We start from the raw sequence: 25764 nt of genomic DNA on the forward strand, positions 1-25764 counted from the left end.
GCTTCAGTCTCTCACACGTCCTGGAGGAGAGAATCCAGTATGAAGGGACAACCAGACTTTTCCCATTGGAAGCAATGGACAGAAGATTACAGGTCTTACCTACTACCAGGAATACATTATGGGACCCGAAGTCCATGCAAGCTAATGTAGTTCCTCTATGGCATGCCACATGGAAAAGGGAAGCAAACAGGAGTCAGAAAGGGACTCTGGGTGAGTGTTAATGATGATTCCCAGGGTACAGATAGTCCATTTACAGCACCCCCTAGAGATGGGAGGGCAGAGACTTAACACATGGCAGTGTCAGGGCTTATTTCCAGGGATGGACTGTGCAGAGCATGTATTGTGAACATTGCTTATCATACCTGGGACACTCATGCTATCCATTTTCAGAAATAATGCCCCCCTTGTCACACAAGCTCCTTGCAGATACTGCAAATGTCACACTTACTAATGTCAGGGGTCTGTTCATACATTCCTGTTTCCACTAATATTTCACATCCACTGCATCATGTAGGGGGTGCTTATTTACCTTATGATTGGAGATGTTATAGTTGTATGTCATGTGCTACAGTCGACCATGTTGGCAACATTGATGTGTGTCATATGCTGTGGTCCATTGATTTTGTCCTTCATATGTGAAATTCAAAAGATGAGTATTTTTTATATGTGTGTGATGTTTGCTGTACAATCATACGCATCAGATGTGATGTAGCATCAGAAGTAGTCAGGTTTGTCTTTGCTTCCTGAGATAATACTCACATTCCTAAAGAACATGTGATGGAAAAAAAAAAAAACAGAACAGGATTGTGTGATCAAGTAAGGTGTTTAATTACATATCCTAACAAGGTGTGTGGAGTGACTATTGGTTGAAAAAAGTTTGAGCAATTTGCTGTCTGCGGCACAGTCCGGCAGCTGTGTTTTGATGTTCCCCCTCATTTTCCATGGCACCATCCTCCTCCTGATCCTCCTCAGGCAGTTCTTGCTCGGGCTCATATAGAGGGGTGTTCCTCCTCACACCAATGTTGTGCAGGATAGCACATGTAAGTATGATTTTGCAAACAATGTGTGCGGCATACAGGAGGCTGCCTCCTGTGATGTCCAGGCACCTGAATTTGGACTTCAGGATGCTAAAGGTCCTTTCTACAATGGTGTGTGTCTTCCTATGTGCCTCATTATAGGCATGCTTGCTGCTGTGCTTGGGTTGGGGAATGGGGTCATGATCCATCGCTGGATCCCGTAACCCTGATCCACTGCAAAAGATAATAGAAGTGAGTATTTTGTTAGTGCTTGCAACAGGAATGTCATGTAGCATGGCAGTTGATATCTTGTGTTGTCTGTGACTCATATGTGTTTGTGGTATTGTGCGAGATCCTGGGCTTCAGTGAGGTTTTTTCTGCAGTGAGTTGTTTGACTTGACAACTTGTGTTTGTGTCATTGACCTGGGATCTATGATTGTGTTTCCTAATGTTAGAAATAGGGTCTTTGGCTGACAGTCAGGTTACCCCCGTTCAAGCAAGGACCCTCACTCTAGTCAGGGCAAAAGAGAATCACCCTCAGCTAACCCCTGCTTACCCCCTTGGTAGCTTGGCAGAGCAGTAGGCTTAACTTCAGAGTGCTAGGTGTAAAGTATTTGTACCAACACACACAGTAACTTAATGGAAACACTACAAAATGACACAACACCAGTTTAGAATAATAGGGAATATTTATCTAAACAAAACAAGACCAAAACGACAAATATCCGACATACACAAGTCAAGTTATGAATTTTTAAAGATTAAACTAAAAAATAGCGCTTAGAAACACAAAATGCTTCGATGAGATGTTAACACGGTGTCGTGACGGAGTTGTTCCCAACAAGCCGACACCAGCGGCACCAGACACTGAGTCGCGTAGACCCCCAAGTACAGTACCTTTGGTGAAGAGTGAAAACAAGTCGATGCGCGAAGTCAGGGTGTGCGAAACGTTGAATCTGTGCACTTCAAGCGGCGTCGGTCATGACGTGGTGTGGCAACTTCCACGGAGTCGCGGACTTCAGCGGGGCTGTAGCAGCGTCGGGCCTGTGAAGGTCGTCGCGTTCTAGCGAAGATCACGGAGTCGGTTGCAGGCGGCGTTACCGGATTCAGCAGCGGTCCGAAGTCGTCCGAAGTTGATTTCCTTGAATTTCCACCAGATTTCCTTTCAAGGGCCCAGGGACTGGATAGGGCACCACTTGTCAGAGCAGGAGTCTCTCCAGAGACTCCAGGTGCTGGCAGAGAGAAGTCTTCGCTGTCCCTGAGACTTCAAACAACAGGAGGCAAGCTCTAAATCAAGCCCTTGGAGATTTCTTCACAAGATGGAAGGCACATAAAGTCCAGTCTTTGCCCTCTTACTCTGGCAGAAGCAGCAACTGCAGAATAGCTCCACAAAGCTCAGTCACAGGCAGGGCAGCACTTCTCCTCAGCTCTTCAGCTCTTCTCCAGGCAGAGGTTCCTCTTGTTTCGAGAAGTGTCCTAAAGTCTGTGGTTTTGGGTGCCCTTCTTATACCAAATTTCTCCTTTGAAGTAGGCCTACTTCAAAGTAAAGTCTCTTTTGAATGTGAAATCCTGCCTTTCCCAGGCCAGGCCCCAGACACTCACCAGGGGGTTGGAGACGGCATTGTGTGAGGACAGGCACAGCCCTTTCAGGTGTAAGTGACCACTTCTCCCCTCCCTCCTAGAACAGATGGCTCATCAGGAAATGCAGACTACACCTCAGCTCCCTCTGTGTCACTGTCTAGTGTGAGGTGCAACCAGCCCAACTGTCAAACTGACCCAGACAGGGAATCCACAAACAGGCAGAGTCACAGAAATGGTATAAACAAGAAAATGCTCACTTTCTAAAAGTGGCATTTTCAAACACAATCTTAAAATCAACTTTACTAAAAGATGTATTTTTAAATTGTGAGATCAGAGACCCCAAACTCCACATGTCCATCCGCTTCCAAAGGGAATCTACACTTTAATCAGATTTAAAGGTAGCCCCCATGTTAACCTATGAGAGGGACAGGCCTTGTAACAGTGAAAAACGAATTTAGCAATATTTCACTGTCAGGACATATAAAACACAATACTATGGGGGTCATTACAACCCTTGCGGTCGGTGTTAAAGCAGTGGTAAAACTGCCAATAGGCCGGCGGTAAAAAACATGGAATTACAACCGTGGCGGAAACCGCCAACAGACAGGCGGAGGACAATGTACTGCCCACACTATTACAACCCACCAATCCGCCACCTTTTCCGGGGCGGATTCATCGCAAACTAAAACACGGTGGAAACAGGACTTCGACTGGAAAACGCTCGCCTCTACACACCCCACGAGGAACCAGGACGCCATGGAACCGGAGCTCCAGATTCTGCCAGCCTTTATCTTCCTGCTCCTCTAACAGGAGCACGAACGCCAGCAGCAAAGACAACGGTGAGTACTGCACCTACGACACAGGGGAGGGGGGAGGGAAAAAACAGTGACACACACACGCAGCACGCAACACCCCCACCCCCACCCTCACCCACTACAACACATATGCTAATACATATTGACACATAACAGTTACACCCCCCCAAACCCCCCTGGAAGAATGCAAGGACAAAAGGAAATGAGTCTAATAATTGTGATATATTAAATTACCTACATCAAAAATATTTACAAATATATACATTTATCATATATACAATTATATACACCAAGAACACAAGTCCAAGGGATTCCACCATCATAGTCCGTGGATCACTGGGCCCAAAAGGCATGGGCGAGGCCCACACTCAATACCCGAACAAGACGGAGAGAACACTGCAGGGGCATCAGTTGGAAATAAAACAGGCACCTCAGGCAGAAGGGAAGGAGGGGCACTTCAGCCGGTTGAGTGCACAACGCCAGATCCATGAGGGGGCTCCATGCCCACAGTTCAATCCTGGGGAGTGCAAAGCCACAGTCTCACAAGTCTCTACAGAGGGTGGTTTGCCCATTGTTCAATCCTGGGGAGTGCAAAGCAACAGTCTCGCAAGTCTCTACAGTGGGTGGGTTGCCCACTGTTCAATCCTGGGGAGTGCAAAGCCACAGTCTCACAAGTCTCTACAGTGGGTGGTTTGCCCACTGTTCAATCCTGGGGAGTGCAAAGCCACAGTCTCACAAGTCTCTACAGTGGGTGGGTTGCCCACTGTTCAATCCTGGGGAGTGCAAAGCCACAGTCTCACATGTCTCTACAGTGGGTGGTTTGCCCACTGTTCAATCCTGGGGAGTGCAAAGCCACAGTCTCTCAAGTGGATAACATTCTCCACTGGTTCTGGAGGGGGCTTTGTCCCCAGAGTGCTTCATCCTGCCAAGGACAAAGGTAGTGGATGTAAATCTCCACTGGTTCTGGAGGGGGCTTTGTGCCCAGAGTGCTTCATCCTGTTAAGGACAGAGGTAGTGGATGTAAAACTCCACTGGTTCTGGAGGGGGCTTTGTGCCCAGAGTGCTTCATCCTGCTCGTGGCGGTCTCAGTAGCGTCAGAGCTTTTGGCGCTCATTGGCCTGCGGTGCTGGTGGCGGCGGTGTCCTGTTCAGCGGTGCTTGTGGTGGTCTTGTCCTGTTCCGAGGTGCTGGTGGTGGCGGTGTCCTTGGCAGCGGTGCTTGTGGCGGCGGTGTCCTTGGCAGCGGTTCAGCTGGTGGTGGTCTTGTCCTGGCCTGCGGGGCTGCTGGCGGTCCCCTCTTGGGCAGCGGGGCTGCTGCTAGCGGTCCTGTCTGTGGCAGCGGGGCTGCTGGCGGTCGCCTCCTGGGCAGTGTGGCTGCTGGTGGTCGCCTCCTGGGCAGCGGGGCTGCTGCTGGCGGTCCTGTCTGTGGCAGCGGGGCTGCTGACGGTCGCCTCCTGGGCAGCGGGGCTGCTGCTGGCGGTCCTGTCTGTGGCAGCGGGGCTGCTGGCGGTCGCCTCCTGGGCAGCGGGCTGCTGCTGGCGGTCCTGTCTGTGGCAGTGTGGCTGCTGGCGGTCGCCTCCTGGGCAGCGGGGCTGCTGCTGGCGGTCCTGTCTGGGGCAGCGGGGCTGCTGCTGGCGGTCCTGTCTGTAGCAGTGGGGCTGCTGGCGGTCTTGTCCGCCGTGCTGATCTTCCCAGACTTGCCGGTTTTACTGTGCCTCTTCCCCACCTTGGATGGTGTCGCAGCTGTCTGCACACTCCCAACTGGACCCCTGGGAGCGGCTTTGGTGGCTGATTTCTTTCCCCTCTCCCACAGGGCATTGGCCAACTTTTGATGCTTGACAGGTGGGGGACTGTCCGTGCTGTGGCTCCTTGCCACACTGGCTGCCCTGCTGCCTGGTTCACTCCATAATCCGGTGACTACTGGCACCACTGGTTCCGCTGATGTTGTGGCTGAGGTGCTAGTTTGGGACCTGAAGAGTCAGGCCCAGGAGACTGAAGGGGTGGGGGAGGTGAGGGAAAGAGGTCAAGGTTGGACAGGAAAAGTTTTTTGGACACACTGGGACGGGTAGATGGAGGGGATTTGGGAGTGGAGGAAGAGGTAGTGGTTGTAGGAGGTGTACGTTTGGTGACTTTGGGTGAAGGTGCATGGGCTGGAGGCTGTCGTAAGGTGGATGGCTGTTGGGTAGGTGTGTGGCTGCGTTTGTGTACCTTGGGAGGTGGCCTCACAGACACACTGGGAGAGGACACAGGGGATGTGTGAATGGTAGTGGGGGTGGTGACTGCACGTGAGCGGGGTGTGGTGGTGGGTGTGCTGGTGATGGACGTAGTGGCTGAGGATGTAGTGCATGCAGGTGTGAGTGGAGACGAGACAGGGAGGGAGGATGGAGACGAGGAGGAGGAGGGGGACACAGTGGAGGAAGAGGATGTTGGTGTGTCTGCATGTGTGTGATGCTTGCGTGAGTGCCTGTGGGATGTGTGGTGCTTATGTTTCCCAGAGCTTCCCTTGTGTGTTGAGGTGTGTGCATGCTGGTCTGATGGTGTGCTTGGGATAGGCTGAGGTACAGGGGTGTGGGTCGGGGTGGAGGAAGTTGGAGAGGGGAGGCTAGAGACAGGGACAATGGCTGCCATCAGTGCTGAGGCCAGAGTCTGAAAAGCTCACTGAAGGGCTGCCTGACCAGAGTGAATGCCCTCCAGGAATGCATTGGTTTGTTGCAACTGCCTCTCTTCACCCTGGATGGCATTCAAAATGGTAGACTGCCCAACAGTGAGGGACCTGAGGAGGTCAATGGCCTCCTCACTGAGGGCAGCAGGGGTGACTGGGGCAGGGCCTGAGGTGCCTGGGGCGAAGGTGATGCCCACCCTCCTGGGTGAGCGGGCACGGGGCAAAAGCTGAGGGGCTGCTGGGAGGGCGGTGCTGGTAAGGGGGGTGGCGGCTGTACCTGTAGATGCGGGGGGCACAGATGGTGCCGCCACCACAAGGGACCTTCCATCAGAGGAGGAGTCCATCTCGCTGGTGTCAGCTCCTGTCCCTGCCGTGGAGCTCCCCTCGCCCTCCGTCCCACTGGTGAATTCGGAGTCCGTAGTCTCACCCTCCAGGGATACGTGGAATGCAGCTCCCTCCTGCTCCGGTGCCACTGCTCCTCCGCTTGATGATGCTAATACACACAAGAACAGGGAGACCACAAATAGGGAGGGGGGAGACAGAAGAAAGACATGTTCAGTGCATGCAATACTGCTACAGTTAGCGGACACGACAGACACAGAAGCCCCTTGCACTACGCCGCGCACTTGGGGTCCACTATTCAATCCCTGGGACATGGCTTACAAGGCTATGGACGATTTCTGCACACATGGATGTCACAGGAGCCTGACTAGGTGTAGTTGGCACTGTACAGAGGTGGGGTGCGGGTGCCACAGGGCCTGCCTGAAGAAGGGAACTTAACTACCAAACTCGGCCTGGCCTAAGGGAACCCACAGCCCACCTCCCCCACCCAGACACCTACAATGCGTGCTGAATCAGCAGAATGAGAGTGTACTCACCCCCTTGTGGCTGCTGTGATGACCTCAAGCGCCCATCCAACTCCGGGTTCACCACCGCCAGGATCCTGAACATCAGGGGGGTCATGGTGCAACGGGCACCCCTTCCACGTTGGGAGGCCATCCCCAGCTGGGCCTCCGCCGTCTTCTTGCTCCAGCGGCGAATGTCCTCCCATCTTTTCCAGCAGTAGATGCTCCGTCTGTGGTAGACCCCCAGGGTCCAGACTTCCTTGGCGATGGCACGCCAGATGTCCTTCTTCTGGTGGGCGCTGACCTACAGGAATTGTACAGGGGAAAAAGAGTAGTAATTGCCAACTGCACCATCACAGTCATTGGCCCGCATCCCTACCCTTGCCATGACGCACATGCACTCACCGTCGGTTCATGCACGCCTCATTCTCACCCCCCCTATCTTTCATCCACCCCACTCCACACAGGCATTGCCCATACAGCATGCTCACAGTGTACTCACCTGTTTGTCTGGAGGACCGTAGAGTAGCGTGTACTGGGGGAGGACCCCATCCACGAGTTTCTCCAACTCCTCTGTGCTGAAGGCAGGGGCCCTTTCCCCAGACACACAAGCCATGGTCTCTTCCAGACTGAGGTCACAGCAGCACTTGCAATGTAGGTCCTCTCCTGTCGAAGATCAGGTATCGAGTGATTGAACAGAGAGAAAATGGCGGTCACATCCGCGGCGGTGCGTACCGTCACCGCCGGCAGTCATCCTCATTGGCTCCTGGGACCCATAGGGTCCAATGTTAACAAATGCAGAATTGCGCTGCAGTCTTCGACCGCCTACCGCGATGGTGTACAACGCCAACGCAGTTACCTCATATCCCCTTCTCCCACCTAACAGGTCAGGCAGCCGCCATTTCAGGGGCCCACATGGCTTTATTTTTTACTGCGTCACACATACCTAGGCCTTGCCGCAACACTATTACAGGCAAAATTCGATTCCTGAATATTTTCAGAGTAAGCTGTGTTTACCTCAGAGTTGGTTGACTCTCTGCTCGCTGTTCTCCTCCATAGGCACCGTCCGCTGGGGCATGTGAGGAGATGGCGGCATCCTCCGGTGTACAGACCGCTGGTGGACCTGTCGACAATGGAGGAAAGACATGTGATCATCACCTACAGGCTTGATCGTGCCACAATCCAGGAACTGTGTGCCCAGTTGGAGCCAGACCTGATGTCAGCTATCCGCCATCCCACAGGAATCCCCCCTCAAGTGCAGGTGCTGTCAGTACTCCATATCCTAGCAAGTGGGTCTTTTCAAACTACAGTGGCCATACCATCAGGGATGTCCCAGCCTATGTTTTACAACGTGTTGTCCAGAGTGTTGTCTGCCCTGCTGAAACACATGCAGAGCTACATCGTTTTCCCTCAGGTGGAGGATTTGCCTGCAGTGAAAGGTGATTTCTATGCCCTGGGACATATCCCTAACATCATAGGTGCCATTGATAGGACACATGTGGCCTTGTTCCCCCCCACAGGAGTGAACAGGTGTACAGAAACCGGAAGAGTTACCATTCCATGAATGTGCAGATGGTGTGTTTGGCAGACCAGTACATCTCCCATGTTAATGCAAAATTTCCTGGCTCAGTGCATGACGCTTACATCCTGCGGAATAGCAGCATCCCTTATGTGATGGGGCAACTCCAGAGGCACCGGGTGTGGCTATTAGGTGAGCACATGGACCCAAATCAGTGGGAATAGTTGTCTGGGTCTGTGGATGTCCCTGTGAGTTAGGGTGTGTCTAACAATTGTCCCTCGCCATTTGTAGGTGACTCTGGTTACCCCAACCTATCATGGCTACTGACCCCAGTGAGGAATCCCAGGACAAGGGTAGAGGAACGCTACAATGAGGCCCATGGGTGAACTAGGAGGAATATAGAGCGGACCTTCGGCCTCCTGAAGGCCAGGTTCCGGTGCCTTCATATGACAGGTGGTTCCCTATTCTACTCACCAAAGAAGGTATTCCAGATCATCGTGGCCTGCTGTATGCTTCAGAACTTGGCTTTGCGACAACAGGTGCCTTTTCTGCAGGAGGATGGTCCAGGTGGAGGTGTTGTGGCAGCTGTGGAGCCTGTGGACAGTGAAGACGAGGAAGCAGAAGAAGAGGACATCGACAACAGGAACACGGTGATCCTGCAATACTTCCAGTGAGACACAGGTAAGAAGATAAACCTGCCTGCTACATCTAATTTAAATCTACTACCTCTCCATTGTCTGTCATTTTCACCCAGTGTGTGGTCACTGAGTTGTCACTTTCCCTTATGATTTCACAGATGTGGGTTCCACTGTGTGACATCTGCTTTGTTTCCTCATGGACTAGAGCTGTGTCACATAGGTATGTTGACATTACATTTGAAAGAGCATTTTGGCACTGTAATTGCTAATACACTATTTCGAAATCACAGACAGACTCCAGATTGTTTTGTGCTGTAAGGGTGATTATTTAAGTGCTCAATGTTGGAGGGGGTTGTAAAATGGTGAGGGGTGGTGGTGGAGGAATGTCCATGGCAGAGTCCAGTCTATTAGTCTCACAGGTGCATTGTCCAAATGGGCATAGGAAGTGGAGCTGGGGCAGTTTAAGTATGGACAGGGTGGCAAGGTGGGACAACTGGATGAAAATCAGGGTGGTCTCATTTCTTGGCATCGTTCTCTGTCTTTGTCCTGGATCTCAGGGACCGTTTGCAGGGTGGTTCTCCCTCTGCAGGGGGTGGGGTGCTGGTGTGGTGGTCCTGTGGTGGTGCCTCCTGTCCACTAGCGTCCGCAGAGGTGGTGGGCAGTTCATCGTCCAGGCTAGTGTCAGGGGCCCCTTGTTGTGCCACAGTGTCCCTCCTGGTATTCATGAGTTCCTTCAGCACCCCTAAAATGGTGCCCAGGGTGGAATTGATGGATTTGAGTTCCTCCCTGAAGCCCAAATACTGTTCCTCCTGCAGCCGCTGGATCTCCTGAAACTTGGCCAGTACCGTTGCCTTCGTCTCCTGGGAATGGTGGTAGGCTCCCATGATGTTGGAGAGGGCCTTGTGGAGAATGGGTTCCCTGGGCCTGTCCGCCCCCTGTCGCACAGCAGCCCTCCCAGTTCCCCTGTGTTCCTGTGCCTCTGTCCCCTGAACCGTGTGCCCACTGCCACTGCCCCCAGGTCCCTGTTGTTGTTGGGGTGGTGGGTTATCCTTGGTTCCCTGCAGTGGTGGACACACAGCTGATTGACGTGTCCTGGGGACAGAGGTATGGGCCCGCTGGGTGGGTGCTGTGCTGGTGTTTCCAGAGGGGGGAAGCCCAGTAGTGGCTTGTGCAAGTGTGAGGGGAATTGACTGTCCCGAGGTCCCAGATGGGCCGGGCTGGTCATTTAGATCCAGTTGGACAGAGCTGCTGTCATCCCTGTGGGCCTCTTCTGTGGGTGGAGTGGACATGTCTGGACCCTCCTGTCCGGTGATGTTGGGTAGGGGTTCTGCAGGGGGTTAAAGGCATGATTATTGCATCTGTGTGTGCCATGGTGTGCAATGGGTGGGTGACCGTGTACCCCAGTGCTTGCATTCTTGTTTGGGACCTTGTGTGATGATGGTTTAGGGGAGTGTATGGGTATGTGCAGTGGCCATGCTTTGGTGATGGGTGTCCCTGCTTTGGTGTTGCATGCAGGGCTTGGGTTTGGGATGGGTGGGTTGTGATATTGTGACATGTGTGAGGAGTAGGAGTGATGGGGGTGAGAGCGAGGGTGGGAGGATGTGATGGAATGCAGGTAGGGTGGGGGATATAGTAGTAAAGATTTGACTTACCAGAGTCCATTCCTCCAGCTACTCTTGCGAGGCCCTCAGGATGCAGAATAGCCAAGACCTGCCCCTCCCATGTTGTTAGTTATGGGGGAGGCGGTGGGGTCAGCCGCCAGTCCTCTGTACCGCGATGTGGTGTCTTGAGACCACGGAACGCACCTTCCCCCGTAGGTTGTTCCATCTCTTCCTGATGTCATCCTGTGTTCTTGGGTGCTGTCCCACTGCGTTGAACCTGTCCACGATTCTGTGCAATAGCTCCATCTTCCTAGCTGTGGAGGTGTGCTGCACCTGTGATCCGAATAGCTCTGGCTCTACCCGGATGATTTCCTCCACCATGACCCTGAGCTCCTCCTCAGAGAACCTGGGGTGTCTTTGCGGGGACATGGGGTGGTGTGGGTGATGTGTGAGGTGGTGTGTGTTGTGATGTGTGGGGTGATATTTAGTGGTGTGTTGTGTGAGGTGCGTGGATGTAATGTGGGTAATGGCTTTGAGTGCCTGTGGATGCTCGTTTGTGGATGGTGGTGTCTCTCTCTGGCCTTCTGTCGCAATTGTTGTCGTAGGGGTTTGTGGGTAATGTGGGTGTGTGTTTTATATTGTATTGTTTGTGTGGGAGTGGTGTGTGTATGTGTATCAGGTGTGTGTATTACCATTTGTCCAATGTGGATGTGTTTTGTAAATGTGCGTGTATTTTGAGCGCAGCGGTGTGTTCCGCCAATGGAATACCGCGGTTGAAAGACCGCCGCGTGGATTCGTGGGTCGTGATAGTGTGGGCATATTCCTGTTGGCGTGACGGTGGAGGATTTCTTATCGCCAGTTTATCACTGACCTTTGGTGTGGCGGACTTTTGTGGGTGTCTAGATTTTGGCGGATTCCAGCCTTTGGGTCATAATGGCTGTGGCGGAATTCCGCGGCCGCGGCAGACTGTTGGCAGTCTTCTGCATGGCGGTAAGCGGCTTTTACCGCCAATGTTGTAATGACCACCTAAATGTCCTACCTTAACCATACACTGCACCCTGCCCTTGGGGCTACCTAGGGCCTACTTTAGGGGTGCCTTACATGTGAGTAAAGGGAAGGTTTGTGCCTGCCAAGTGGGTGTACTTCGAATTTACAGTTAAAACTGCACACACAGACACTGCAGTGGCAGGTCTGAGACATGATTACAGAACTACTGATGTGGGTGGTACAACCAGTGCTGCAGGCCCACTAGTAGCATTTGATTTACAGGTCCTGGCACCTCTAGTGCACTTTACTAGGGACTTACTAGTAAATCAAATATGCCAATCATGGATAAACCAATCAACATTACAATTTACACAGAGAGCATATGCACTTTAGCACTGGTTAGCAGTGTAAAGTGCTCAGAGTTCAAAAGCCAACAGCAACAGGTCAGAAAAAATAGGAGGCAGGAGGCAAAAAGAATTGGGATGACCCTGCATAAGCAAAAAAGTCCAACACCTGGGATCTATGATTTTGTTTCCAAGCTGCTCATCGGTATGTATGTATCATGCGTTGTGCAGTGTCCTACATGTTTTAGTGTGCTTTCACTGGAGAGGACATGATACTTCCACACACACAATAGATTCTGATGTGGTGGTAAAATGGTTGCACTACATGGCCTGGACAGCCCATCCAATTAGACATATGTCATTGCAGATAAAATGCAACAGTGAGGCCCTTTGATTTGTCTTGGTGACAATGCACAACACATCTCCATAAGTTAGCAACACTGAGGTGTTTAGTAGTGACAATGCACAATTGTCCCATGTGTGACTTGGTTCTAAGCAAACCTTTGTTGTTCCCTTTGCCAGTGGCTCATGTGCAACCGTGCACCTACACTACCAAACTTGCTCCAGGTAACCTGGTTAACTGCCTTGTGGAGGAAGGGCCATCTCTGTACATCTGTTATTTTGATGGACAATTGGCTCTTTCGGTGTGTGCAGCAGTGTGCAGTTTGCACTAGTGGCACATCAATATGTGTTCATACCACAGTCCACTTCCTTATTGCTACCAGGTAACAGCACCTCAGGAGTGATGTATTATGTTGGGACTGCCTCAGTGTCAATGTAGTGGTGTATGTTTTGTGTGTCCTACAGGGTTGCTGTGCTGTGTGTATATTGCTAGGTTTATGGACTTACCGACAAAAAGGCCATTGCCATATTGTCCATCCTGGAAGTGCTGATTGATCGTGCTGTGGTGGAATATGAAGGAATCATGTACACTCCCAGGATACTTGGCAAAGATGTTGGTGAACAATACCTGGTGGTCAACTATGGCCTGCACATTGATTGAGTGCATGGGTTTTCTGTTCCGGAATAGATGCTCTGTTGCTGCAGGTGGTACAATCAGGACATGGCTGCAGTCAATTGCACCAAGCACATGCGGGAAGCCATGTATTTGATAAAACCTCTGCTTTATCTCCTGCTGCTTCTGCTGGGTGTTGGGGAAGCTGATGCAGCGGGGTGTGAGGGAGATGATGGTATCTAAGACCTTGTGCAGGAAGGTGGAGAATGAGGGCTGTTATACCCCAGCAACCAGGGCACCCGTTGTTTGGAAGGAACCACTTGCCAACATATGCAGGACAGCTAGCAGCTTGGTCACAGGTGGTATATTGTGTGGTGTCTGGAGGCTGGCTGTTATTTGTGGCTGAATTTGGCACAGCAGCTGCTGTATTTGTTCCCCTAGTTGAGTCTTTAACTCCGGATGATGTCCTGTTCCCTGAGTCCATGGAGGGTTGTCCTGGTCCTGAAGACCCTCTCCTGCCTTCTGCGTTGCCTTGGGGGCCACGTTGGGGTAGTGAAGGCTGCTGCTGTTGGTCCTCTGTCGTCTAACAAGCTACATCAGTAGCACCTCCATGTTGTCCTATTGGGCTATGATGTTGCTTGTGTGTGTTTTCCTTAAGTAGTGGTGTGTTTGTCTCATTTTCACACCTGCCCTGACCCGGCGTCAAAATTTGATGCAAATCAGGCTTAGCGTCATTTTTCGGGTCTGCCTCCCACCCATTCATTATTTTTGCCCTGTTGGCTAAATATGACGCTAAGGTGTTTGAGTCATTTTTTGGACGAGAACGCCAACCTTGCATCTCATTGATGCAAGGCGTTTTCACGCATCCTTAAAATGACGCTAATTCCATATTTTTGATGTTAGAGGGGTCTAGCAACAAAATATAAATATGGAGTTAAGCTTGCGCTGGATTTGCGTAAAAACAAATTGCACAAATCCAGCGCAAACCAAGTATAAATATGGGCCATTGTGTATTATTTGTGTTTGTTTACATGTGCACAGGAGATTAGGATGAATGTGAGCAAGGAAATAATAAAGTACTAAAATGTGATTTGTAGACTAATATTACTATTAATGTTAGTAATTGCCTTTGTGTTTTAGAATTGCAAATTGTTTCATTATATTGAAAGTCACATGAGACAAAAGTGTAACTTGAATGAAAAGACAATGGTCGTCAATATGCTTTGGTGGCGGTCGGTCTACCGCCAGACCAGTGGTGAAGACCTCTACATTACGACTTTGGCGGTTTGGTCGAAGCAAAACCATTGAAAGGCCGGCCGGACCGCCGGGTCGTAGGTGAGCCAGCTGGTAGCTGCCATACCGTCATTGGTATTACCACTCTGTAGACTGCCAGCATTTTCATGGCGGTCGCACCGCCACGTAAATGCTTGCGGTCATGCACCCGGCAACAGGAATCTCCATTCCTGTCGCTGGCAGACACCTCCCACATGACCACACACCTACATACAACTACATACACGCACTCCCACTCACCCCCGCATTCAGTTACATAGAGCCCCACAACCTCACACCCAAACGCTCAGGTAGATACACCCATTTACTCGCATGCACGCACTCAGACATACACATTCACTCACATGCATGCACTCAGACATACACACCATTTCTCCCCCGCATTCACACAAACATACATGCACTCACACACACATACAGCCACCCCCTTCCCATCGGTATTCATACACACATGCAGACACCACTCAGATTCACACAACACCCCCACCCTCTGACCCACCCCCTTTCGGACAATCAACTTACCTTTTCCGGTGAGGTGATCGTCCTGGTGTGTTCCACCGCAAGCACCGCACCACCAACTGGACTCTGCCACGCCGTATCATGTATCATAATACAGTGGGCAGAGTCTTGTTGCCGTGGTGGTGCTGGTGGTGGAACCGCCTCTCTTCCTCCGACGGCCAGGCCAACGGGGTGGGCTTTCCACCCGTAAATGGATGGAAATCCTACATAAGTCAAAATATGGCGGTCTCCGTACCGCCAGCACTGGAGGTCTGTTGGCTACAGCGGCTGAAGTCATAACGACCACCAATGTGATAAAACAGTTATTTGAAATAACCGTTAAAATAAAAGGGAGGTCACATTTAATCGTAGTAGATATTACTATGACTTTGTTGAAATATCTTGTTTATCCATCCAATGAGAAAGACTTGTGTTGCATCAAGTTAACAGTCCTTTGTCCAAGGAGACAAGTCTTTTCTCTGTAATCCAAAGTCCTCTCCTCTCTCTTCACCAATCGATATCCTATGTATGTCAGGGTGTTCTAGAGTAGATTTAGGGGTGTGAACAAAATTGTTATTGTTTCCTTTCAGTAACGATCATCAGGTCAGTGAACGTGGACATTGATCATGAAGTCTTGGGGTTCAATGTTTTGTAAACCTAATCATGCAGCAGTGCTCTTTTTGACTAAAAGGGTATTGTTCTGCCAGCCTTTCCACAAAAGCCATACTTGTTCTGTCATTTCTTAATGGCACAATCATAATATCTGAAGTTTACTGCATTGACATGGGCCTGTATATTCCTTTGAGGAACTCAGGATTTCTTTGCATTCCTGAGGAGCATCTATCATCTGTTATTGGAATGAATTTGCTCCGACTCTCACTCCAGGGGAGGTTGGCAACCATCTTAAACTTTCTCCATTTGTAAAAAAATGTTTCTGGACAGTTACTGCACACTAAGGTGGTCATTACAACCCTGGCGGTCAGTGTTAAAGCGGCGGTAAGACCGCCAACAGGCCGGGGAAAAAAAAAATGGAATCACGACCGTGGCGGAAACCGCCAACATAGACAGCCACTTTAACACTTCAACCGCCACGGCGGTACAAACAAACAGCATGGTGGTCACCGCCAACAGACAGGCGGAGGACAATGTACCACCCACAGTATCACAACCTACCAATCCGCCACCTTTTCCGGGGCGGATTCACCGCGAACAAAAACACGGCGGAAACAGGACTTCGAAGGGAAAACGCTCACCTCTACACACCCCACGAGGAATCCAGACGCCATGGAACCTGAGCTCCAGATCCTGCCAGCCCTTATCTTCTTGCTCCTCTACCAGGAGCAAGAACACTGGCGGCGAAGACCACGGTGAGTACTGCACCTACGACACAGGGGAGGGGGGAGGGAAAAAACAGGTACACACATGCAACACCCCCACCCTCACCCACTACAACACACACACTAATACAGCATGATACATTACAGTTACACCCACCAAACCGCCTGGAAGAATGCAAAGACAAAAGGAAATGAGTGTAACCATTGTAATATATTAAAATCCAGTATGCAAAAATATATATACACTATAAACAAATATATACACCAAGAATAGTAGTCCAGGTAGTGCTCCATTGAAGTCCGTGGAACACTGGGCCCACACGGCATGGGCGAGGCCCACACAAGATACCTGAACATGATGGAGAGAACACTGCAGGGGCATCAGATAGCAATAAAACAGGCACCTCAGGGGGAAGGGAAAGGGGGGGCACCTCAGCCGGTTGAGTGCACGACACCAAATCCACGAGGGGGCCACATGCCCACTGTTCAATCATGGGGAGTGCAAATCCACAGTCTCTCAAGTCTCTACAGTGGGTGGGTTGCCCACTGTTCCATCCTGGGGAGTGCAAAGCCACAGTCTCTCAAGTGGATAACAGTCTCCACTGGTTCTGGAGGGGGCCTTGTGCCCAGAGTGCTTCATCCTGCCAAGGACTGAGGCACTGGATGTGAATCTGCACTGGTTCTGGAGGGGGCCTTGTACCCAGAGTGCTTCATCCTGCCAAGGACTGAGGTAGTGGATGTAAATCTACACTGGTTCTGGAGGGGGCTTGTGCCCAGAGTGCTTCATCCTGCCAAGGACTGAGGTAGTGGATGCCTTACTCCACTGGTTCTGGAGGGGGCCTTGTGCCCAGAGTGCTTCATCCTGCTCGTGACGGACTCAGTACCGTCAGTGCCCTTGGCGCTCATGGGCCAGCGGTGCTTGTTGCGGCGGTGTCCTTGGCAGTGGTGCTTGTGGCGGCAGTGTCCTGTTCAGCGATGCTTGTGGCGGCGGTGCCCTTGGCAGTGGTGCTTGTGGCAGCAGTGTCCTGTTCAGCGGTGCTTGTGGCGGCGGTGTCCTTGGCAGCGGTGCTTGTGGCGGCAGTGTCCTGTTCAGCGGTGCTTGTGGCTGCGGTGTCCTCTTCAGCGGTGCTTGTGGCGGCAGTGTCCTGTTCATCGGTGCTTGTGGCGGCAGTGTCCTGTTCAGCAGTGCTTGTGGCGGCGGGGTCCTTGGCAGTGACTCAGCTGCTGGCGGTCCTGTCTGGCCCAGTGGGGCTGGTGCTGGCGGTCCCTTATGGCCTAGCGGGGCTGGTGCTGGCGGTCCCTTATGGCCCAGCGGGGCTGGTGCTGGCGGTCCTTTATGGCCCAGCAGGGCTGGTGCTGGCGATCCCTTATGGCACAGCGGGGCTGGTGCTGGCGGTCTCTTATGGCCCAGCGGGGCTGGTGCTGGCAGTCCCTTATGGCCCAGCGGGGCTGGTGCTAGTGGTCCTGTCCTGGGCAGCTGGGCTGGTGCTGGCGGTCCTGTCCTGGGCAGCAGGGCTTGTGCTGGTGGTCCTGTCCTGGGCAGCTGGGCTTGTGCTGGCTGTCCTGTCCTGGGCAGTGGGGATGATGGCGGTCTTCTCCGCCGTGTTGCTCTTCCCAGACTTGCTGAGTTTCTTGTGCCCCTTCCCCACCTTGGAAGGTGTTGCAGCTGACTCCACACTCCCACCTGTACCCCTGGGAGCGGCTTTGGTGGCCAGAGTCTTCCCCCTTTCCCGCCGGGCACTGGCCAACTTTTGATGCTTGGTGGGGGGGACTGTCCGTGCTGTGGCTCCGTGCCACACTGGCTGCCCTGCTGCCCGGTGCACTCCAGATTCCGGTGACTACAGGCACCACTGGTCCCGGAGATGTTGTGGCTGAGGTGCTAAGTTGGGAGCTGGAGAGTCGGGCCCTAGGAGACTGACAGGGTGGGGGAGGTGAGGGAAAGAGGTCAAGGGTGGACAGGAAAAGTTTCTTGGGAACACTGGGATGGGTAGCTGGAGGGGGTTTGGGAGTGGAGGAAGAGGTTGTGGTTGTAGGAGGTGTTCGTTTGGTGACTTTGGGTGAAGGTGCATGCCCTGTAGGCTGTCATGAGGTGGATGGCTGTTGGGTGGGTGTGTGGCTGCGTTTGTGTATCTTCGGAGGGGGCGTCACAGACACACTGGGAGAGGACACAGGGGAGGTGTGAATGGTAGTGGGGGTGGTGACTGCACATGAGCGGGGTGTGGTGGTGTGTGCTGGTGAAGGAAGTAGCGGCTGTAGATGTAGTGCATGCAGGTGTGAGTGGAGACGAGACTGGGAGGGAGGAGGGAGACGAGGAGGAGGGGGACACAGTGGACGCAGTGGATGTTGGTGTGTCTGCATGTGTGTGATGCTTGCGTGAGTGCCTGTAGGATGTGTGGTGCTTATTTTTGCCTGAGCTTCCTTTGTGTGTTGACGTGTGTGCATGCTGGTCTGAAGGTGTGCTTGGTATAATCTGAGGTAGAGGGGATTGGGTCTGGGTGGAGGAAGTTGGAGGGGGGAGGCTAGAGACAGGGACAATAGCTGCCATCAGTGCTGAGGCAAGAGTCTGAAAAGCTCGCTGAAGGGCCGCCTGACCAGAATGAATGCCCTCCAGGAATGCATTTGTTTGTTGCAACTGCCTTTCTACACCCTGGATGGCATTCAAAATGGTAGACTTCCCAACAGTGAGGGACCTGAGGAGGTCAATGGCCTCCTCACTGAGGGCAGCAGGGGTGACTGGGGCAGGGCCTGAGGTGCCTGGGGCGAAGGTGATGCCCACCCTCCTGGGTGAGCGGGCACGGGGCAAAGGCTGAGGGGCTGCTGGGAGGGCAGTGCTGGTAGGGGGGCTTGCAACTGTACCTGTAGATGCGGGGGGCACAGATGTGGCCGCCACCACAAGGGAGCTCCCATCAGAGGACGAGTCCATATCACTGGCAGTGGGTGCTCCATCTGTGGTAGACCCCCAGGGTGCGGACGTCCTTGGCGATGGCACGCCAAATATCCTTCTTCTGGTGGGCACTGACCTACATGAATTGTACAGGGGAAAAAGAAAAGTTATTACCAACTGCACCGTCACAGTCATTGGCCCCCATCCCTACCCTTGCCATGTGGCACATGCACTCACCGTTGTTTCATGCACGCCTCAATCTCCCCCCCTATCTTTCATCCACCCCACTCCACACAGGCATAGCCCATACAGCATGCTCCCTGTGTACTTACCTGTTTGTCTGGAGGACAGTAGAGTAGCGTGTACTGGGGGAGGACCCCATCCACGAGTTTCTCCAACTCCTCCGATGTGAAGGCGGGGACCCTTTCCCCAGACGCACGAGCCATTGTCTCTTCTAGGCCGAGGTCACAGCAGCACTTGCAGTGTAGGTCCTCTCCGGTCGAAGATCAGGTATCGAGTGATTGAACAGATAGAAAATGGCATTCACGTCCGCGGCAGTGCGTACCCTCACCGCCGTCGTCCATCGTCATTGGCTCCTGGGACCCATAGGGTCCAATGTTAACCAATGCAGAATTGCGCTGCAGTCTTCGACCGCCTACCACGACGGTGTACAATGCCAGCGCAGTTACCTCACATCCCATTTTCCCACTTTACAGGTCAGGCAGCCGCCATTTCAGGGGCCCACATGACTTAATTTTTAACTGTGTCACACATACCAAGGCCTTGCCTCAACACTCATACAGGCCAAATTTCGGATTATGATTCGTGTTCTGTGTAAGCTGTGGGCACGTACCACTGAGTTGGTTGACTCTGTGCTCGCTGTTGTCCTTCATAGGCACCGTCCGCTGGGACATGTGAGGAGATGGCAGTATCCTCCGGTGTACAGACTGCTGGTGGACCTGTCGACAATGGAGGAAAGACATGTGATCATCACCTACAGACTTGACCGTGCCACAATCCTGGAACTGTGGGCCCAGCTGGAGCCAGACCTGATGTCAGCTATCCGCCATCCCACAGGAATCCCCCCTCTAGTGCAGGTGCTGTCAGTACTCCATTTCCTTGCAAGTGGGTCATTTCAAACAACAGTGGCCATAGCATCAGGGATGTCCCAGCCTATGTTTTCCAACGTGTTGTCCAGAGTGTTGTCTGCCCTGCTGAAACACATGCGGAGCTACATCGTTTTCCCTCAGGTGGAGGATTTGCCTACGGTGAAAGGTGACTTCTATGCCCTGGGACATATCCCCAACATCATAGGTGACATTGACGGGACACATGTAGCTTTGGTACCCCCCACAGGAGTGAACAGGTGTACAGAAACCAGAAGAGTTATCATTCCATGAATGTGCAGATGGTGTGTTTGGCAGACCAGTACATCTCCCATGTGAATTCCATGTTCCCTGGCTCAGTGCATGACGCTTACATCCTGCGGAACAGCAGCATCCCTTATGTGTTGGGTCAACTCCAGAGGCACCGTGTGTGGCTATTAGGTGAGCACCTGGAAGCAAGTCAGTGGGAATGGTTGTCTGGGTCTGGGGATATACCTACAGGTTGGTGTGTGTCTAACAGTTGCCCTCGCCATTGCAGGTGACTCTGGTTACCCCAACCTGTCATGGCTACTGACCCCAGTGAGGAATCCCAGGACAAGGGCAGAGGAACGCTACAATGAGGCCCATGGGCGGACTCAGAGGATTATAGAGCGGACCTTCGGCCTCCTGAAGCGAGGTTCAGGTGCCTCCATATGACAGGTGGATCCCTATTCTAATCACCAAAGAAGGTGTGCCAGATCATCGTGGCCTGCTGTATGCTTCACAACTTAGCTTTGCGACAACAGTTGCCTTTTCTGCAGGAGGATGGTCCAGATGGCGGTATTGTGGCAGCTGTGGAGCGTGTGGACAGTGAAGACAAGGAAGCAGAAGAAGAGGACATCGACAACAGGAACTCGGTTATCCTGCAATACTTCCAGTGAGACACAGGTAAGAATACAAACATGCTTACTACATGTACTTTAACACTACTACCTCTCGACTGTCTGTCGTTTTCACCCAGTGTATGGTCACTGAGTTGTCACTTTCCCTTATGATTTCACAGGTGTGGGTCCCACTGTGTGACATCTGCTTTGATTCCTCATGGACTAGAGCTGTGTGACATAGGTATGTTGACATTACAATTGAAAGAGCATTTTGTCACTGTAATTGCTAATACACTATTTCGAAATCACAAACAGACTCCAGATTGTTTTGTGCTTTAAGGGTGTTTATTTCAGTGCTCAATATTGGAGGGGGTTGTAAAATGGTGAGGGGTGATGGTGGAGGAATGTCCATGGCAGAGTCCAGTCTATTAGTCTCACAGGTGCATTGCCCAAATGGGCATAGGAAGTGGAGCTGGGGCAGTTTGAGGATGGACAGGGTGACAAGGTGGGACAGAAGGATGACATTCAGGGTGGTCTCATTTCTTGGCGGGGGTCTTGGCTTTGTTCTCTGGTTTTGTCCTGTATCTCAGGGATCGTTTGCGGGGTGGTTCTCCCTCTGCAGGGGGTGGGGTGCTGGTGTGGTGGTCCTGTGGCGGTGCCTCCTGTCCAATAGCGCCGGTGGAGGTGGTGGGCAGTTCATCGTCCAGGCTAGTGTCAGGTGCCCCTTGTTGTGCCACAGTGTCCCTCCTGGTGTTGAGGACTTCCTTTAGCACCCCTACAATGGTGCCCAGGGTGGAATTTATGGATCTGAGTTCCTCCCTGAAGCCCAAATACTCTTCCTCCTGCAGGCGCTGGGTCTCCTGAAACTTGGCCAGTACCGTTGCAATCGTCTCCTGGGAATGGTGGTAGGCTCCCATGATGTTGGAGAGGGCCTCGTGGAGAGTGGGTTCCCTGGGCCTGTCCTCCCCCTGTCTCACAGCAGCCCTCCCAGTTCCCCTGTGTTCCTGTGCCTCCGTCCCCTGGACCGTGTGCCCACTGCCACTGCCCCCAGGTCCCTGTTGTTGTTGGGGTGGTGGGTTAGCCTGGGTTCCCTGTAGTGGTGGACACACTGCTGCTTGACGTGTCCTGGGGACAGAGGTATGGGCCCGCTGGGTGGGTGCTGTGCTGGAGTTTCCAGAGGGGGGAAGCTCTGTGGTGGCCTGTGATTGTGTCAGGGGAACCGACTGTCCAGAGGTCCCAGATGGGCCGGGCTGGTCATCTAGATCCAGTTGGACAGAGCTGCTGTCATCACTGTGGGCCTCTTCTGTTGGTGGTGTGGACATGTGTGGACCCTCCTGTCCGGTGACGTTGGATAGGGGTCCTGCAGGGGTATAAAAGGATGTTTATTACATCTGTGTTTGCCATGGTGTGCAATGGGTGGGTGACCCTGTACCCCAGTGCATGCATTCCTGTGTGGGTCCTTGTGTGATGGTGGTTTAGGGGAGTGTATGGGTATGTGCAGGGGCCATGCTTTGGTGAGGGGTGTCCATTCTTTGTTGTTGCATGCAGGGCTTGGTGTTAGGATGTGTGGTTTGTGATGTTGGGATATTTGTGAGGAGTTGGAGTGATGGGGGTGAGGGTGGGGGTATGTGATAGCATGCAAGTAGGGTGGGGGATGTAATAGTTAAGATTTGACTTACCACAGTCCATTCCTCCATCTACTCCTGCGAGGCCCTCAGGATGCAGAATCGCCAAGACTTGCTCCTCCCATGTTGTTAGTTGTGGGTGAGGAGGTGGGGGTCCGCCGCTAGTCCAGTCCGCTGAACCGCCAGGTGGTGTCTTGAGACCACGGAACGCACCTTCCCCCGTAGGTCATTCCACCTCTTCCTGATGTCATCCCTATTTCTTGGGTGCTGCCCCACTGCGTTGACCCTGTCCACTATTCTGCGCCATAGCTCCATCTTCCTAGCTATGGAGGTGTGCTGCACCTGTGATCCGAATAGCTGTGGCTCTACCCGTACGATTTCCTCCACCATGACCCTGAGCTCCTCCTCAGAGAACCTGGGGTGTCTTTGCCGTGCCATGGGGTGATGTGTGGGGTGGTGTGTGTAGTGATAAGTGGGATGATATTTAGTGGTGTGTTGTGTGAGGTGCGTGGAAGTTATGTGGGTGATGGTATTGTGTGCCTGTGGATGCTTGGTAGTTGTTTGTAGTATCTCTCTCTGGCCTTCTCTCGATAATTTTGTCGTAGGGGTTTGTGGGTGATGTGGGTGTGTGTTTTATATTGTAATGGGTGTGTGGGAGTGGTGTGTGTATTTGTCTCAGGTGTGTGTATTTGGAATTGTCAAATGTCGTAGTGTTTTGTAAATGTGTGTGTATTTTGAGCGCGGCAGTGTGTACCGCCAATGGAATACCGCGGTTGAATGACTGCCGCGTGGATTTGTGTGTCATGATAGTGTGGGCATATTTCTGTTGGAGTGACGGTGGAGGTTTTGTTTTCGCCAGTTTATCACTGACCTTTGGTGTGGCAGACTTGTGTGGATGTCTGAATTTTGGCGGATTCCGAGCAGTGGGTCATAATGACCGTGGTGGAATTCCGCTGCTGCGGCGGTGTGTTGGCGGTCTTCTGCACGGCAGTAAACGGCTTTTGCCACCAATGTTGTAATGAGGGCCTAAATTTATAAATGACTGCCAAGCAGGCGGTCATTTATAAGGCACTGGCAGGGAACACCATCATGCTGGTTCTTGTCAACGCAATCCGCTGTTTGGTGCAGGGCTGCCAGCATGTTCAAATTTACTATGGAACCTTGCATGGGAAAAAAGTGTTTTGAAACACTTCATTTTATTGGCCCCCCGCACGAGGGATCACCTCAAAACTTCCCAGAAAAGAGCTGAGGGGATAAACTTTATTATGTCAAATGGTGTCAAAGTTCTTAGTGAAACAAAAAAGACAAACATCTCTCTCTCTCTCTCTCTCTCTCTCTATATATATATATATATATATAATATTTTTGCATAGTGGCTGTCGCCAATAAATAGTTATAGTTAGGACTTTGGGCCAGATGTATCAAGAATGCCTTTTGCGAGTCGGAAATAGCGATTTTTAAGAAATCGCTATTTCTGATTCACAAAATGCAATGTATCACATTTGCGATTCGGTAATAGCGATTTCTTAAAAATCGCAAATGCTGTTACCGAATCGCAAATTGCGATACTGGCCTCATTCGCACCTATGGGCCTGTAGGCCCATTTTTGCAAATTTTTTGCATTTCCAAAATTGCGATTTCTTAACTGGAAATCGCAATTTTGGAAAGGCAAAACCCCAGGGTGCTGGGAGCCTAAAACCCCTTCTGCTGCACCCCAAAAAGTTTTTTAGGACATGTAAGGTGCACACATGCCAAAAGGGCATGTATGCTTTACATGTACATTTTAAAAATGCATTTTAAATGCATTTTTAAAATTTGCACATGGTTACAACCAAGTTCAATTGGTGGTAAATAGCGATTCCTTAATGCCCAATTCGCATTACGGAATTGCTTGTTACATGTGCTTTAGAAATCGCAAATAAGGATTCCTTCTCTGCGATTTCTTATTTAGAGAGTCGCAATTTGCGACTCTCTAAACCGGGTCGCAATTTTAAGGAATCGCTATTCTAGCGATTCCTTAAAATTGCATTCAGAATGCCTTTGATACATTCTGAAATGTCTTTTTGCATTCGCAAACGGGCATTCGCACCGTTTACGAATGCAAAAAGCTTTGATACATCTGGCCCCCAGTTTCTATGGAAATAGCATTTTTGTTTTGCTGATAACTTTGGCTCTGTTTGATGAATCTTCACAGAAGTTTCCAAGAAAGTACAAAGCTCACTTCAGCGTCTGTCTGGAAAGTTTTGGGGTTATCAGTCAAGCAGGGGCCGAGAAAAAGGGGGACCCTAAATGCCTTTTTGCCATTCATTTTTACATTGGGATTTTGAGCAGCGATAGTGCCCAAACCACTGGATGGAATTACACCAAATTTGACAGAAAGGTAGCTCTTGGTCCAGGAAGAGTTCTTGTTTGTTATTTGGTATAAATCTGTTCAGTAGTTTCAGAGAAACAAAAGAAAATCCAAATTTGTATATACAGGGACGCAAAAGATTCGCTACTCATCTTGATCTCCTGCTGAGAACTGATTAGCTGCCAACTAGGAAGTGAAGACATGTTCCAGAAAAAAGGTCAAAAATAAAGGAAAGGGGACTGGGTACAGACACACTTACCCCTTAACTCTGGTTGTAGGGGTCGTAGAGGGACCCATCAAGGACTAAAAAGCACTTTAACAAAAAATGTTTGGAGCAAATTTATGATGGAAATCTGGGCAAACATTTTAAAAATCAAGCGTGGGCTCCCGCGCTTGTTTTACTATCAAGTCCCCTGGTGGGCCAGGTCCCGGGGGCATTTAATATGGGGGGGGCTCTCCTACCCCCCACATCCCCAGGTACTGCCACCTCTCCAGGGCATTGTGAAAATTGAGTACGGGCAATGGAGACCCCCGAGCCCCAAGGACCACCACCTCACCTGGGCTGTTTGCTGGATGGGAGCCACGCGGCCCCCTTCAAAGAGCCAATGATGGCTCTGGGGACTGCCACCCCCCAGGGCTGGCTCCTGTTATGTTCAGGGAGGGGACCACTTCCAAGATGTAGCTGTTTGTTGTGGCTTAGCGGCAGCTTTGACAGATGCCGCCAAGTCACAGCAAGCACTCATAGCGAGGGAGAGCTGTCTAAAATCTATCCCTCACTGTGAGCAGAAGTTTCCTCTGTCTCCCTGCCTGAAAAGACACAGGCAGGGAGACAGAGGAAATTAGTGCT

Source organism: Pleurodeles waltl, chromosome 6 (genome assembly GCF_031143425.1).
Source record: "Pleurodeles waltl isolate 20211129_DDA chromosome 6, aPleWal1.hap1.20221129, whole genome shotgun sequence".
NCBI lineage: Eukaryota > Metazoa > Chordata > Amphibia > Caudata > Salamandridae > Pleurodeles > Pleurodeles waltl.